The 17,887-nt window shown below is 41.7% G+C and overlaps 1 protein-coding gene across 1 annotated transcript in view; it reads left to right on the forward strand.

Moving 5' to 3' along the window:
* The first annotated feature begins 5,873 nt into the window (after positions 1 to 5,873).
* Positions 5,874 to 17,887, forward strand: part of SYNPO (synaptopodin) — a 97,246-nt gene continuing 85,232 nt past the window's right edge. Inside the window, exons 1-3 of the mRNA XM_075210064.1 lie at positions 5,874 to 5,951; positions 14,364 to 14,518; positions 14,877 to 15,024. The gene's annotated coding sequence lies outside the window, so the exon portion shown is untranslated. The remainder of the gene's footprint in view (positions 5,952 to 14,363; positions 14,519 to 14,876; positions 15,025 to 17,887) is intronic.

Raw genomic sequence — 17,887 nt, forward strand, 5'->3', positions numbered from 1 at the left:
TGTTGAATGATTACGTTATTGGGATATAGGTGTAAATATTGTATTATTTGAAATCATATGGGTGAATAGGACAGGTAATTAATGTCTATACAGTGATGTAGTGAACAAATTGTTTGGTAAAGTAAAATAATTGATTTCTTTCAATGAACACAATGGGGGCCCACATATGTCTCAACTTGGTCGTTTCCTTCTGTGAATTGGGGGTCAACCTGAACAAATGTGAATAGAGCCAAATTGCACAGAACCCACTATTTGGCATTCAGGCTGAGTGACTGAATCTAGAGATCATTACTTAATTCCTGGCCCAAAAAACACCAATTCATTTCCTGTCTTGTTCAACAAAATTCAACCTAATTTGGCCACAGTTGGTGTTGTGCTGAACCAATATTGTTGAAAATGGCCAAATTTGGTGCCCAGGGGGTAAATGTATCAAGCTGAGAGTTTTCCGGGGAATTTGAAAAGTGGAGATGTTGCCTATAGCAACCAATCAGATTCTAGCTTTCATTTTGTAGAATGTACTAAATAAATGATAGCTAGAATCTGATTGGTTTTTCAAACCCGCCAGAAAACTCTCAGCTTGATACATTTACCCCCAGATGTTGTGTCCAACTTAAGGGTATTTGAGAGTGGAGTGGGATACAGACTTAATTCTTGTGACTTATTGTTGTGGCACAGGGGGCTATTTATATAATAGGTCACTTTCTGCAATAATTAGGCTGATTTTCTTATCTTCGTTTATCACGACCATAAAAAAATCCCTTATCTCCGTAATTACCAAAAGAATATTGCTGTGGCAGCTGCACGATATTAAGATACTTGGCCAGAGTGGTGATGGTTGCATGTGCAGTGGAATTTAAGGTCCATAGTAAAGCCCACAAAAATGTAAAAGATAGATAAAAATGATTTTAGAAAATTGTAAAAGCAATAAAAGAAATGCTTTATTTAAAGAATAAAGTATTTTTTAAATGATTTTCATTTGTTAACAAAAATTGGTACTTGCATCTCGGCAAATAAATAAGATCCCCATGCAAAGGGTAACTCTTCGTGGTTTAGGGCAAAAAAATTTAAAATCACTGGAGAAAACAATACAGTATTTTTGTCCATTGATAAATCAGCCTCAGAGAGTAATGGGTGTATAATGTATTAGATACTCTTCACTTTTCCATTGTCTATTGCGGAACAGCGAATAGCAGTTCCCTCATTATTATTATTATTGTTGATTTGTAAGGCATCACAGTGTTCTGCAGTACCGGATTGTGGAGAAAATAGAGCCCTCATAAAACAGGGACTTACATAAGACAGGGACTTTCAAGGTAGACAAAATAAATGCAGACATGAAAACAAAGGATATGGAGGGCCATGTTCATTAGAGAGCTTACATTCTAATTTGGAGAGCGCACAGCTGAAACAAGAGGAGCGAGTGTGGCTCACAGTAGAGATTGGGACAGTTGTGAGGGTGCATTATTATGTGCAGTACAGGTGGGCATGGTAGGGAATTGCATAAGTGGGTAGTGGCACGAGAGAATGTGGGAGTGAGAGGTGGTTACCAGAAACAAGATGCAGGTCAGAGGTAGATCTAAGAGGGTGGGAGGGAGAGTATTTTGATATGAGATTTCAGATGTATGAAGGAGTGTGGTTGCGAGGACATTGTAGGTTAGGGTGAGTCATTTCAATTGGATTCTGAAGAACATAGGGAGCCAGTGTAGGGATTTTAAATGTGGTGCAGTAGATGTGGAGCAGTGAGAGAGGAAGGTCAACCCAGCTGCGAGAATGAGTGAGAGTAGAGAAAGTGAGATGTTGTACACAAGTCACTCCAGTAGTTTGGGGAAGAGAGAAAGGGTGCCGTAGTTGGAGAGATAGGCCTTGTATAAAGGAGGATGGAAATGTGCCGGTGGAGAGAGACAGGTTGAGCTAGAGTTGACCAAACAGTGGGGAAGAGGAACAGAGACGTTCTGAGGGAATAGGGATGAGGAAACAGGTTGTGGGGTGGGATGATGAGATGAGTGAGGAGAATTACCCTTTGTTACTAGAATGAACTGGGTGGATTGGAGAGTATAAGAGTATAAGAGAAGATGGGAATTGGGCATATTTAGGGGAAGAGGGACACGCTCTCTCTACATTAAGTCTTTTGTTTTGAGTAAATGCTCTATAGCGTAGTGGTGAACATCTGCTGGTCTAGTAATATAGAAGCACCCTATCGAGCCTCTTTCTCAGCAGGAAAGTGCTCAGCTGCAAGTGATGTCAGCCAACCTATCAAACAGTGGTTTAAAGTAGATATTCACCTGCTGTGTCTTCCTAATGCCTCTAATGCCCCTTTTTACCCCATTCCCAGGTATTATTCCATCATCTTTACCTAAATATCAGTAACTGGAGGACCTGAGGACCATATCGTAATTCCAAAAGAGTTGAGGAGGCCATTCAATCATCTACTACCTACAGTGCTCCTCTACTTGGAGACATCTCACCAGGTGACTCTATGTCTGTACTGTGTCAACCACTGATATTCAGCTAATAGTGAGATTCTGAAGGAAGGTGACCCACACTACACCTGAAGAAATGCCTAAGGATGACATGCCCATAGTTTTACATCTTTACATCATAATGGATTCTACCTGCCTGGAGAATTCAGAATTTGTGGGTCTCGGGAAGTAAAAATGACTTGGTCAAAAGTTCAAACCATTTTATTTTATAAAACAACAATGTCAAAGTGTCAGCTGTAAGCCATGTAACAAAATATAGCCCCTCTCCCGTATGTGGGAGTTTTAACATAGTTTCCATTTTAAATCTTAAGATTGAGATATTTTTACATGGCAGCAATATAAAATTACACCCCCATACTTTCTCAATCGCTTCCTTATCCAATGCAGTATTTGTTTAACCAGCAATAAATATTCCTCAGCAGACTTTAGCTATTTCTATTTCCACTGGAAAATGAATAAATTTGATGAGCTTTGTGCAGTCTGAAAACTGTAACTTCATGTTTTGATTAAGAGCTGGGAGAGGCCTCTGTTTATAGGTCTAATTAGCCGAGGGAATAGTATAACCTCTTTTATGGTTTAGGTTCTATGCTAGTATATTAGAATTTGTTTTTCTGTGCACTGTAATTTCATGTAGACAGCTTACAATAACATATTTATAGGGATGTGATCTGGTCTTTGTTTCTTGGATTTCCTGAGGCTCTTGTTACAAACACTTGAATTTTCTGGAATTTTAGAATTAAGGGTTTGGGAACTTCTGGCCATGATTTAAAATGTATTAGTTCACCAGTACAGAGTAACATGATCTGCAAGTAGCTAGATTGCTAATGCAACATGGTACCTGTGAACTTAATTGTGGTGTCACACAGGTGCTGTAGACACATTTCATAGCGCTCCTTCACTCCCATGGTGACTAGTTGAAGTGCTTGGGGAACATTCCTGCACTGTCACATGGAAGCGGTTACCCCTTGAAGACACTGCATGCAATTCATTGAGCTTGATCACCCGTTTGGCAGGGGACGAGCTTTCCCCATTCACATCAACTTGCCACAAGAGCAATTGAGTGCTATGAGCACTAGTGCCTTGTGTTATGGCCTACGACCACCAAGATGAGCTTTTAGAACAGATAGGGTAGAGATCTTCACCTATAGCAGCCGCCTTTCCCGTAGAGCTTAATATGCTCACAGGTACTCAGATGACCCCAGGTCTTAGGCTCAGAGTAGTAAAAGCTCATTAAAGATGGCCACAGCGCAGGTGGAACCAGGAGCGCTGACCCAGGCTGGAGCGGATGGTTAGAAGCAGGCCAAGGTCAGGGTCACAGGCAGGCCCGGCGCTCCCATTAGGCAACCTTAGGCAGTTGCCTAGGGCGCCGGGACCTGCAGGGCGCCGCTACCGCTGACTAGATTTAAAAATCTAGTCAGCGGAGAGAAGTGGGAGAGAGGTGCAGCGGCGGCGGGGTGCCGCCGCTGTTTTTTCCAACGTCCGCCGTCAGTGTGTATTTATTCAGATGCGCCCGGGCGCCTGCTGTATTATCACACTGTCTGTCAGTGACAGACAGTGTGAATAAAGTTCTTTCCCCCTCCCCTCCCCTCCCAGCATGCATCGCTCCGCCTCCTGTGTGAAGGCGAGGAGCAGCCATAGGACAGAGAAGAGAAGTGAAGAGAAGAGAAGAGAAGTGAAGAAAAGAAAAGAGGTTTGAAGAGCCCCCCTGCATCTACAGACCAGGTAAATAAAATGTAATCATTTATTTATTTATTTATTTATTTATTGGGAGGGGGGGGCGGCGGCGGGGCAGGAAGGGGGGGGGGGTGTTGAAATTTTGCCTAGGGCGCCAAAAACCCTAGCACCGGCCCTGGTCACAGGCAAATTGCAGAGTCCAGTATACAAGCCAAACAGTCAGGGTAACTAGCGATGGTTCAGAGTCCAGGTAACAGGCAGAAGGTCAGGGCAACTAGCGATGGTTCGGAGTCCAGGTAACAAGCAGAGGGTCATACACAGAAAAGCAATCCAAAGGTATAAACCAACAAAGCACAGGAGCAGGTAAGCAAACTGAGTGTCAGGACGCTATAACCGGCAGGGAGGCTAAACCCTCCCTGCCTTAAATACTGCTACTGGCCAATCAGGGCTTGTAAACACCCCCAGGAGTTGGTGATTAATTAAAAGGGAGCTTAATTAGCCCGCAGGCTTTGTGATGTGCGCCCGTCTGTTTAGAATTGCCGGGGCGCAAGCACAGTCATTTTCGACGTCCGGCCATTGCCCTGGCAATGGTCGGGCCGAATTCAGGAAGTGACGGCCTGGAGAAGGCAGAAGAGAGTTGTGGCGGTGCCGGCGGCTCCTGACACCTTGCAGTGTCCATCCAGAGTAATATTGTGACGTTTAATTCCTCTAGATAACACTGCTGGGCACCCACTCCCACTTTAAATTCCATTTTATGTTACTTTCTCTGAACCCTTCTTGCTGTGCACCTCCACTTGCCTAAGTGTGCCTAGATGTCCACACGCACATAGATTTCCAGGGCAAGAAGCCAGCATTTGCAGAGGAGCACAGGATAAGGAAAGAAGTTGTGCAGAGCAAGGATGTTGCTTGCACAGTATAAAGTACGCTCACCAAATACAAGGTTTACTTTAATGGAACATTGAAATGAGATAAAGGAGTGGAGAGGACACTCTTTAAGGTGATTGCTTTGCGGTGCAGGGTGGAACAAAGCCTTTTTCATTCCCGCAAAAGGACTTGAATTTTGAATTTTGAACTGGCAGCCTCCGGTCCTGTCCTATGTTTTTATAGTGACCCATTCAGCAGTTTGCTGGAATGGTTCATTTCTAGGTACACTCCAAGCAATGTAATAAAAAGCTTTAAACACCAAAAAATGCCACATATATTATAACAACATCCCCCCCTCAGGGCCATCTTTTCCATTGGGCACGATGGGCAGCTGCCCGGGGGCCCCACGGGCAAAGGTGCCCCATAGGCACGGCTTTTAATAAGAATAAATAATCCTGTAAAAGAAAAAACCTGCAAAAAAAACCTACAAGGGTCACTGAGCAAGTACGTCTATCTATCTCTATCTCTATATATCTATATCTGTATCAATATCCATCTATATATCTATATCTATATCTATATCTATATCTGTATACATCTATATATCTATATCTATATTTATATCTAGGGGCCCCGGTGCACTGCTTTGCCCGGGGGCCCATAATGTTGTTAAGATGGCCCTGCCCCCCCTCGCTCTTGTGATTCATATAAGGCATAAATAAGGCTCAACTGTGCAGTATTTTAGGAGGAAAACAGGAACGTTTTATTAATGAAAAGGGTGGTTCTAAGGTGATAGGAGGTTGGACTCAGATGTGACTTTTACACTTTTGTCCTCTTCAGATGTTTCTGTCTTCTAGTTTGCAGATATGTCTCCCGAGAGAGTGGAGCAGATGGGAACTTGATGTGCGCTGCGCGAGTCAACAAGGCCTACTGGTACAAAGTCAAAGCATTTTGCAGTGTGTCTCAAGTGCGCTTTGTAATTCATGGTGTGCAGAGCAACCCAGAGTATCTACTAAATCTATTTAATTTTTTAGGTTCCTGGCAACTGTGCACTTTGTAAATCAGTGTTTATAGCAAAGGGATCTTTAGCACAGAGGCACACAAGTGATTGTGATTACAGCAATATGTGTGAGGGGAGGAGGGGTTGCTTTTCGTTCAAATTCATAAAATGTATAAAGAAATGATCACTTCTGCACAGGACCTCTGACCAAGCTTATTGAACTACACATATTTTGTTACCAATAAATTTGACAAGATTAAGCGGACTGATTAAAAAACGCAAGTCGAACGTAATGTGTTTTGTTTTTTTTAAACGCACGATACGTCTGGTGATGAATATGGGTCCAGGCCTACTCTGCTCTTACAATACACAGCAGGATACGTCCAATACATATGTGGAATATCAAGTCACAAAAGAACACACAGAAAAGAATATTCAATTAATGTCTCCTGTTAATAATATAGTCATTAATGACAAAACATTAAAAAATGTTTTTTTGAATTGTTTTTTTTCCATGAAATTTATTTATTTGGATGCAATTAATGTCTGATGTATTTTTACAGTTGCTTCTGATTGCAAACACGCGTTCTAGCTGTATACACAGTCGTCATCACTAGTCGCTGGTGCAAGTGATATGACTGAACATCACGTACCGTAGAGAAGCCCGAAGCTTGAATGGGACGCTGCTGCGTGTGCTCAAGCTTGGCACGTCCTCACTGCACATTGACTATGTGCATCTGCCCATTCATCTCCCTGTTCTGCCTCTGAAATCATAGGCTGCAGTAAGGGTCCTTTGCCCTTGAAAATTAATTGAATGTTGCTACGTTGTATGGCGTATGGACCGGTTCTGGTCATGTGCACGGTAATTGTGTGCATTATATGCAACGTATCATGGTGGCTTAGTGGTTAGCACTTCTGCCTCACAGCACTGGGATTATGAGTTTAATTCCCGACCATGGCCTTATCTGTGTGGAGTTTGTATCTTCTCCCCGTGTTTGCGTGGGTTTCCTCCGGGTGCTCCGGTTTCCTCCCACACTCCAACAACATACTAGTAGGTTAATTGGCTGCTATCAATTTGACCCTAGTCTGTGTGTGTGTGTGTGTATGTTAGGGAATTTAGACTGTAAGCCCCAATGGGGCAGGGACTGATGTGAGCGAGTTCTCTGTACAGCGCTGCGGCGCTATATAAATGGTGATGATGATGATCACCAGTAAAGCTCCTTAATCAGGCCCAAGAAATTCAAATATGACTGCAAAGATTAGGGATATTTAGAACAAGGAGTGAAAAATACACGAAAGATGAGTAAATAACAAGATAATGGAACACAACTAAGGTGAACACTTGGAATAAGACAGAACTGACATAAATAATGAATATATTTTGCTCATTATTGTTTTTAGTGTGAATGTGCTGTTATCCATTTTCTCACTTCCCTGCCACTTAAAGTTTCTCCTATGATGCCATAAAGGGCTGGCTTACTAGATGCCACTCTCCTGCTACAGTCAGGTCACCTTACCACTAACTGAATGGGCACAAATGAGAGATATTTAGGGCCTTTTACGAACCACAAGTGGAAAACTGCAGCACAAACTACCTTGCGCAATTGCATCCCAATTCACAACACAGGGATTGGCGTCTGCCTGGGCGATGAGAGGAGTTTGGCGGATCAGGGTCCTACCTTGCTAAGTTACGGGTTAGGAGGATGACTCTGTCTACTTTTCCACCCAGATGCAAAACTAAGATTTTGCTTTGCAGTACAAGTTTATTTAAAGAAGATAAGACGTAGAAATGGCACATGTACAGGGACGTTCACTGTTCCCGAGGGGCCACACAGCCCTTTTCTCCCCACAAGAGGATCTGACTTCACTCTCACCTCTGTGGTGTATAGTTTATACCTTCCAATTGTATTTCTGCCGAAAAGCTCATTTTTAGCCGTTCTTCAACCAATGTAATAAAAATCTTCAAAAGTGACTCACGTAATACAGTCCTAATGTTCTCTCACTCTTATGATTAAAACATAAATTATTCTACACTGAGCGGGATTTCAGAAGTAAAACATAAAATGAATGTCGTTGGGTGGTCCTGAAGTGGAAGTAGGTTAGACTTTGATATGATATTCTACTATTTCCAGCAAATTCATGTTTATCTACAACCCCCCAAACTAGACTGATCCTACATGTTTTTTTTTTCTAAAGACTGTGATGTTGGCAAGGACCTTGAAGTGCACTAAACAGACAAGTGGGCACACTTACACTCATTAAGGGGTATATTTACTAAACTGCGGGTTTGGAAAAGTGGAGATGTTGCCTATAGCAACCAATCAGATTCTAGCTTTCATTTCTTTAGTGCATTCTACAAATTGACAGCTAGAATCTGATTGGTTGCTATAGGCAACAACTCCACTATTTCAATCCCGCAGTTTAGTAAATCTAGCCCTAAGAGTCATGGCAGGTTTGCCACTTTTGCTCTTTGTTAATTGCCCTTTACCCTCTAAGGGGTTAACCTGACTCCCCTACACTGCTGGTCAGTTCTCTGAGCTGCACATTCCTTCTTAGTTAGGGTAATGGGAATAAAGGTTAGTTTGTGATATACTTTTACACCTTTTTCCATTGTCTGTACTTCTATTCAACAGACTGTGAAGCTGCTAATACTTTGCTAAGTACTTTCCACTTCAGTGCTTTACCATCAATAAACTCTTGTGTGACATGTTGATGACTGAGCTAATAGACAAACACAAGTTAACAAACCAGACCCATAATAATGACAATGCAAATGAAGCACAAGTTGGTATAATTTAGATTTAGTATTTAAAAATTGAGTGTTTGTTTCCAGCTTGATTGGGCATGGTTAGTGAAATAAGCATTAACCTTCATTGAGGAACTGGAAAACATACAAATCTGCACTGCAGCATGTAGTACAAATGCAGCCACATGACAGACATGCTAGTACATAGGTGCAAATCTCTCTCTCTCTGCATTTGGGAAATACCTCTGTGCAGGCATAATACTTGACTGTGGACTGAAATGACACACGCCAGTATAAGTAAAAGTCCTGTCCATTGTCATCACTTTTGGGGGTACATTTATCAAGCTGAGAGTTTCCAGCGGGTTTGAAAAGTGGAGATGTTGCCTATAGCAACCAATCAGATTCTAGCTGTCATTTTGTAGAATGTACTAAATAAATGACAGCTAGAATCTGATTGGTTGTTATAGGCAACATCTCCACTTTTTCAAACCAGCAGCTTGGCCAGCAGTTTACTCCATGGATTTTTCTCCCCAGATAGTCCTACGCTGCCTGGGTGGGTCATCTCAGTTGGTTACCATCATGTATGTTGGCCTGCTATTGGCTAAGGCACTTGAAGGAGGGCTGAAATGGGCAGCGGCATGGTGAAGGGATCCCTCCCCAGGATCCGAACTGGACTAGCTCCCAGATATCTACGATGAAAACCTGGGGAAAATAAGACCATTAGTGAAGGATGGAAGAGCCAGGTAAGATAGCGGGCTGCTTGCTCAGGTGTACTCCTTGGTGGGTTGTGTGCTTATCTCCCACTGCCCAGTTGCCCGGCTATGTAGGGTAACACTTAACAACTGTAATGGGGATGGGAAATCAGGTTGGCTCACATTGGAAATATTTGGGAAGGACACCCTTGGGGATGAATTTCACTAAAATCAGCATAAGGAATCGACTGCTTATGTCTTGTGTGAGGTGAGTTCAACATGGAATTGACCTTATATATAAAATATTTATGTCCCAGACACAGGAGCAGCCCTCTAGGCTTGTCCCATAGTGGGCTACTATGGGCTGGGTCATTGGATCACCTGTATTTTTTTCATTTAAAATAGGGCTAAAATTTGCCCCTGCCCAGACACTCCTTTCCATCACAGCACACACTACACTGGGAACATCCTCCAAAATTAGGCGCCATTTACCAGATTATAACCCCTGCAGTTGCTGCCACCATAACACACTAAGCCATGCACTTACCCATAAAGATAGATTCAAAATAGGCCCCTAACATCAGAAAAGAGCAGGAAACTGAACTTCTGCATCTTTGCAGCTTCGTAAAATTACACTTTTAGTTTTTCCTGCTAAATCCAAATTTCCACATTAATTTTGTGTCGGAAACTAGGGAAGTAACAATCCAAGAAGGACTTTGCCAGGTGAATGTGTGCAATCCATCAGTCGCTGAGGATAAATACACATTTAGCGTAAAGATGCTTGTAAGATGTCACAGATTAACATTTGGGCTGTGCAGTGTAATTGCTGCTGGCTTATATAGGAGAATAATCTGCTTTAAATGCTACTTATCGTTAACCCTTTAACTGCTGAGATCATGAGATGATTTTGAAAAAGCCTGGAATCCCTTGCTAGGGTATCAAGCATATTTATCAGTGCACATTGAGGGTCTGATTCACGAGGCATCACGGTGGCTTAGTGGTTAGCACCTCTACCTTACAGCACTGGGGTCATGTGTTCAATGTCCGACCATGGACTTATCTGTGCGGAGTTTGCATGCTCTCCCCGTGTTTGCATGGGTTTCCTCTGGGTCCTCCGGTTTCCTCCCACAATCCAAAAACATACTAGTAGGTTAATTGGCTGCTATTAAATTGACCCCAGTCTCAGTGTGTGTGTGTGTGTGTGTGTGTGTGTGTGTGTGTGTGTGTGTGTGTTAAGGAATTTAGACTGTAAGCTCTTTTGGGACTGATGTGAATGAGTTCTCTGTACAGCGCTGCAGAATTAGTGGCGCTATATAAATTAACAATGATGATTAAGGAATATAAATGATGATACGTGCCACATTCTGTATAAAATTGCACTGCACATGCTCTCAGAAAAGGATTACATGCCAGTGAAAGCAAGTACATTCAATTCATCTTGGATTGGGGAGGAGGAGTGGGAGTATACACATAGTCAGTGTACACTACGGGGTGTGCCAAGGTTGAGTGCATGTATATCTGCCCAAATTCTGGACATCTCTCAGGTACGTGATTTTCAGCCGGATCACTGGCACCAGATACAGGGCAGGTGTAAGTACTGAGTGATAGTGATGATGTTTGCCTATGCATGCCAGAACATGTGTTTGCAATTGGGAGCAACTGTAAAAAATAGTTTTACATACAGTATGCATTGAGGACATACTGATAAATGTATATGGTGGGGGGGACAATTATTTTTTTTATTAATGAGTATATTATTAACAGGTGACAATAAATTAATACTTTTCTTTCTGTGAGTTCTGATTATTATATTCCACATATATATTGTTGGAACCCTGCAGTGTTTTGTGTCTGTCTCAGTACGGCAGAGCGCACCTAGACCCGTATACAACAAGAGACTTGCATTTGGGTGATGATAAGGCAACAAACGTTGGACCACTTATACATTACTGACTCTCCGCGGCCATGATGACCTCTCTGAAAGAGGATTACAATACAATTGTCCTAATAAGTTACATGATTCATTTAAACTAATCTCCAAATCAACATACACGATCTGTAAATTAAAATAAGAGTTGGATTCTGGCTCCACTTCATAAACAAATTATGAGAAACTTCACATTCTAAGGTCATTAGAAACAAACTCTCAGAACCACATTATACAAAACAAATATTATCCATCTAAAGGCAATTCAGAGACCAGGTACAAAGAAATGAATAAAAAAACAACACACATATAATGTAACAAACCTATTATACAATCAAATGTTACCTTACTATGTCACGATACAGTAAGACATCAGCATGGTATCAGGATACAATGTAACAATACTGCAGTAAGAATGTGTCTTACTATGAGATGAAAATACAGCACTACACCAATCAATACCTCCCCACTGTACATGGTAATACCACATAACAATATACTTATATACTTAATTTTCACTTTCAATAAATTTTATAATATATGGAAATAAGTATTTAAAGGGGGTGTCCTTGAACATATAGTTTTATAGTCTTTTCTATGTGCTAAATGCTGTGCTTCGAATTTCTGGCTTCTTTCTGTTCTTTTCATATAGGTCCTCATATCAGACAGATTGACTACTTTGTTGCCCTTGGATACAACACATCTCTGCTGTAATATCTGCATTTGCTACAGCTGTATGCAGAGAGCAGCTCTTTTTCAGTATCTAAATAGCTAAAACATTAAACTTGTTTGATGTTGGACAACCCCTTTAAAATATATTGTACACAGAATATAAAGACATGGTAAAGACATAGAAAGAATGATAAGCCCACATAGCATCAGTCTATCTGGTACAGTGACATGCATTCTTTAGATACAATTTCTCCTGCCCCTCTTTTATTCTAAATTGTCCTTCTTCTGATGTATACACTTGTACTGTTTAACTCATCCATTGGCTCCTATAAAAGCATTCGCTCTGCATAATGAAAGTGAAGCTCCTTGTGATATATTTGTCATGTTCTAGGTAACAGTTATTTAGGTTCAGCATCAAGAAAAGTAAAGTTTAGTAAATATACCCCCAGGTGGTCAATGAAAGTGGTCAGAGGAGGCGAATGTATACACAAGAGGACACTTCTGAAGCTAGGTGGCAGGGCTCCAGTCTTGTGGGGTGTTCCCTATGGTATACCCCCAGGTGGTCAATCAAAGTGATCAGAGGAGGCGAATGTATACACAAGAGGACACTTCTGAAGCTAGGTGGCAGGGCTCCAGTCTTGTGGGGTGTTCCCTATGGTCTACGGAAAGGACAACTGGTGAACTGGCAACATGGTCATGGGCACCCCAGGCTCATTGACGCGCATGGGGAGCAAAGGCTAGCCTGTGTCTTCCAGTCCCTCAGAAGAGGTTCTGTAGCACAAATTGCTGAAAAAGTTAATGTTGGCTATGCTAGAAAGGTGTCAGAACACACAGTGCAGTGCAGCTTGCTGTGTATGGGGCTGTGTAGCCACAGACCAGTCAGAGTGCCCATGCTGATACCCGTCCACCACTGAAAGTGCCTACAATGGGCACATGAGCGCCAGGACTGGACCATGAAGCAATGGAAGAAGGTGGCCTGGTCTGATGAATCATGTTTTCTTTTACATCTTGGTGATGGCCAGGTGCATGTGCAACATTTACCTGGGGAAGTGATGGCATCAGGATGCCCTATAGGAAGAAGGGAAGCCAGTGGGGGCAGTGAGATGTTCTGGGCAATGTTCTGCTGGGAAACTTTGGGTCCTGGTATTCGTGTGGATGTTACTTTGAGGCGTACCACCTATCTAGACATTGTTGCAGACCAAGTACACCCCTTCATAGCAACAGTATTCCCTGATGGCAGTGGCCTCTTTCAGCAGGATAATGCGTCCTGCCACACTGCAAACATTGTTCAGGAATGGTTTGAGGAACATGACAGTTCAAGGTGTTGAATTGGCTTCCAAATTCCCCAGATCTTAATCCGATGGAACATCTCTGGGATGTGTTTTAAAAACAAGTCCGAGCCATGGAGGCCCCACCTCACAACTTACAGGACTTAAAGGATCTGCTGCTAACGTCTTGGTGCCAGATACCACAGGACACCTTCAGAGGTCTTGTGGACCAGGATCCGATCGCAGGGGTGGAGGATTCATTCCCCCTGCGATCATGTGCTCTGCCTGTGACAGATCACATGATCGCAGGGGGAATGATTCCTCCACCCCTGCGATTGGATCCTGGTGCCTGACTGTCACGGTGACAGCCAGACCGAAGACAGAATAGCGGAGACCAGCGGCAGGCCCCAGGTAAGTCTGTGCTGAGCTGTTGTACCGGGCCCCCTGGTGAGCCCGGTACAACAGTACCCCCGTACCCCCATGATGGCGGCCCTGAGTCCATCCCTCATTGGGTCAGAGCTGTATTGACGGCACCAAGGGGACCTACACAATATTAGGCAGGTGGTTTTAATGTTGTAGCTGATCAGTGTATATTGTGAAAGCTTTGTCTTGATAAAAGTTCTCTGGTGTGAACCAAAACATTGACAATTCAATAAATAGTTTTTGATTTCACAAGGCCTGTGAGCGCTACCTACTTATTAGACTACACCTTTGTTTGTACTTGCACCTGAGAAGTGAACATTTTCCATAAGACTGCTCCTTTTTAATAGTGTACGTATGTTACTGTCTGTGTATCCTGCATAACATATCTGTTTTCAGTTCTACCCTGGGCCACGGGCTCTGCATACTCCCATCCAGCACTGCTGGAAGCTCTATTTCTCCTGTGTATCTCACTAGTGTCATTTGCATGTTATATGCACTTTGTATTGCAATCCACCGTTAATTCAAAGGTCACTTTTCCTGCTCCCTGGAGCTTGCGGTTTAACCAATGTGATAATAGATATAGGTGTATAACTGTATATGTCCTTCTGTCTTATCAGATCTGTTAGTGTGGTGCCTGCCTCTGTCGCCCTCTGACCCATAGCAATAAGAGAGCAGAGTCCTCCCCTACAGCTGTGATTATACTGGCAGTGTCAGTACATTGGGTGTGTATGCTGTACACTGAACAATTGCTTTCTCTCTTGGACTGCAATCTGTAAGTAAAAGTGTTTTCTTTATTTGTAATAATCACTATCCCATTTAAAAAATGCATGACATGAAACTGAGGGATTTACTGACCTATGTCTATGTATTATACCGTTATTAAAATTCACAGTAACACTGCAGCACATTAAATTTCTGGCAAGAATTGGGGGTTCAAATATCTAACTGACTGAACTTTTCCCAATGATCCCCCATGTTGTACTTCTGCATCCAAGTCTACTTACTTCTCGCAGTATATAGCAGCCTAATGCCTTCAATATGTATGAAATATACCATATGCTGAGGTTTGCAGACAATAGGTGCTCTGTTTAATAAACTCCCCTCTCCACACCTCCTTCTCTCCTCCTCAGTGCTCCGTCTTCCTGCCTTCTTCCTGAGCCCGGGGCTGCTGAGTGACAGAGGGAGAGCGCAGTGGCTGAGAGGCAGAGTCTGTACAGCGCCTTGTGGATAGGTGGATGCAGCAACAGTGGATGTCTTGTGCAGAGTCCTACACACAAGGTAAGTTCCTGCCTAGAGATGCATCACAGTGAAGGGACAGAGTGATAGTTGCCAAAATAGACTTGTGGAATACATGTAGTGGACAGAGGAGTTACTGTGTGTGGGAGGTTTGATGGGCAAATCATCTTCTGTAACTATTATAATGAAATGATACATTTTAACATGTTTCAATTATGAAACATTTTTTTATTTATTTATTATTATTTTTTAAATGTAAATACATTTCTCTCTCTTGTGCTGTTTTTTCCCACATCCACTCATTTGACTTTCGTACTCTGCAACTCTCTATTAATAGTTTTGTGGGAAAGAAGTAACTTTATCGTCTGGAGACAATGTAAATATTTTACTGCTCTTAGCTCAGACTCCACTGCAGCTGGTCCGTGCACAGGGAGCCTGCACATAAGCTGGTGCACAGGTGTACTTTGTGGGGGAGACCGTAAGACATGTCTAGTCAGTCACCATTGCCAGTGACAGTATATGCACAGAGGGATGGGAATGTACTCACTGCACTCACATAGTATTTTAATAGGATGTATTAATATAGATAAATTATATGTATACACACACACACACACACACACACACACACACACACACACACACACACACACAAAAAAGCATGTATGTAAGCAACCTCTCCATTGTTGAACGTACTGAGGATGTGCATATATATATATATATATACTGTGTATCTATATGTATATACATATATACATGCTTATATATGTAAATAAATTTAGTGTCATGTGCCAAATATTAAAGTAAATGGTAATAAATATATGTATGTATGTATGTATGTCAATGATACACTTTAAGCAACTGTATGATAACATAGATGATTGTGGTACATATATGTGCATGGCTATACATCAGATAACATTCTATTGTTACTCATGAGAAATTTATCTACAGTGAGTTGCCATAAGAAAATGACCTGTAATATAAGGAGAGAGCATGATACCCCATGTACCAAACTTTTTCTCATGCAGTGAAGTCTCATTCACCTCCATTATGTCAGTAATATATAAAACACCTTTTGTGTGTGTGTAGGTGTAGAACTCTCTGTATCATTGTGCTGTGCAATTGGGGTCACATGGAAGTACCATCAAACAATTACATTAAGGTGTATGAAAATGCCTCATGATGGATTACAATTCCATAACGTTCCTTCTTATGGTTCCTTACCTAGACTGAGTTACTTGTATGTCCATAGCTGGGATATGACTCCAGTAGTAGTAGCTGCCCTAGACATTGTGATTAAATACACCTGAATTAAAGATTGTGCATTGCACATGCCCATGCATGTGTATCCAGTACACCCACAACCATTATTTTTGTTTGGGAAAAGCAATTGGTGATTAGTTATTTTGATGTCGTCACCTAAATTGTGCTGCCCTATACGTTTGCATAGATTGCCTACCAGGTAAATACAGCTCTGCACCTAACTATAGTTTAGTTTAGAATAGTTTATTTTATTTTTTTATTTTAATATCATTTATTTTATTCTGTAGTATTCCAGCGTTTATTGGAGCTGCTGAGTGCTGGGTTTTATGTTTGAAATCTGTTACATGCTGCCAACAACAGGACCAATAAGAGTGGCGTTCTCATATCAAATGGCCTATAGTAACAGCATGTGGATCATACACAGATTCTTATTGGCTGATAAATATTGGAATGACTCCTTACAGCTAGCATATTAGGAGACTGGCCTCTGGGCAATGGGATGACTGTAAATGAACTTGAGGCAACGTGCCGTTTAAAAGGATGTTTTGAGTAATCTCACTGTTGACTGAGCCCTGTACAAATGCAGACGAGATATTATGGGCAGCATGGTGGCCAAGTGGTTAGCACTTCTGCCTCACAGCGCTGGGGTCATGAGTTAAATTCCCAACCATGGCCTTATCTGTGTGGTGTTTTTATGTTTTCCCCGTGTTTGCGTGGGTTTCCTCCGCGTGCTCTGGTTTCTTCCCACACTCCAAAAACACACTGGTGGGTTAATTGGCTGATATCATATTGACCCTAGTCTCTGTCTGTGTGTGTGTTAGGGAAATTAGACTGTAAGCCCCAATGGGGCAGGGACTGATGTGAATGAGTCCTCTGTGCAGCACTGCGGAGTCAGTGGCGCTATATAAATAAATGGTGATGATGATATTATATTATTCCCCCTCTTCACCACAGTATGTGTCAGTCACATGGTGGAGGCAGCCATTCTATGGACTGAACCAGTATTTGTGAGAAAGCAACCTATCTGAGGGAACCAGGGATATCCCTGAGGCACAAAACAATTTGAAATATTTTAATGTCATCAATAGGTTTTTTTATTTACAATAAATACAGTTTATTTTTAGACTTTACTGTAGGAGCAATAATACTTAGGGCGTATATGTCATTTGTGCATTTATGACACAGAAATATGTTTTAACCTGATAACTATGCAACATCAACAAAAAAACACTTTCATATTGTTACAATCACCTTAAGAGTGTGAGAATTATACAACAATGTTGTATGCGTTAATTAAAATATAAAACAATTCAGAAATTCTCATATATTGCAAAATTAATGAAAAAATATTGAAATAAAAATAACATGTTGTACATATAATTTTCCATGAATTGGGAAATTGGCTTTGTGTCATTGTTTTGCCATTAATCCACTTCATAACTGGTGGTGAAATTCTTAGGGGTATATTTACTAAACTACAGATTTGAAATAGTGGAGATGTTGCCTAGAGCAACCAATAAGATTCTAGCTGTCATTTTGTAGAATGCACTACATAAATGAAAACTTGAATCTGATTGGTTGCTATAGGCAACATCTCTACTTTTTCAAACCTGCAGTTTAGTAAATACACCCCTTAGTC

Source organism: Mixophyes fleayi, chromosome 4 (genome assembly GCF_038048845.1).
Source record: "Mixophyes fleayi isolate aMixFle1 chromosome 4, aMixFle1.hap1, whole genome shotgun sequence".
NCBI lineage: Eukaryota > Metazoa > Chordata > Amphibia > Anura > Limnodynastidae > Mixophyes > Mixophyes fleayi.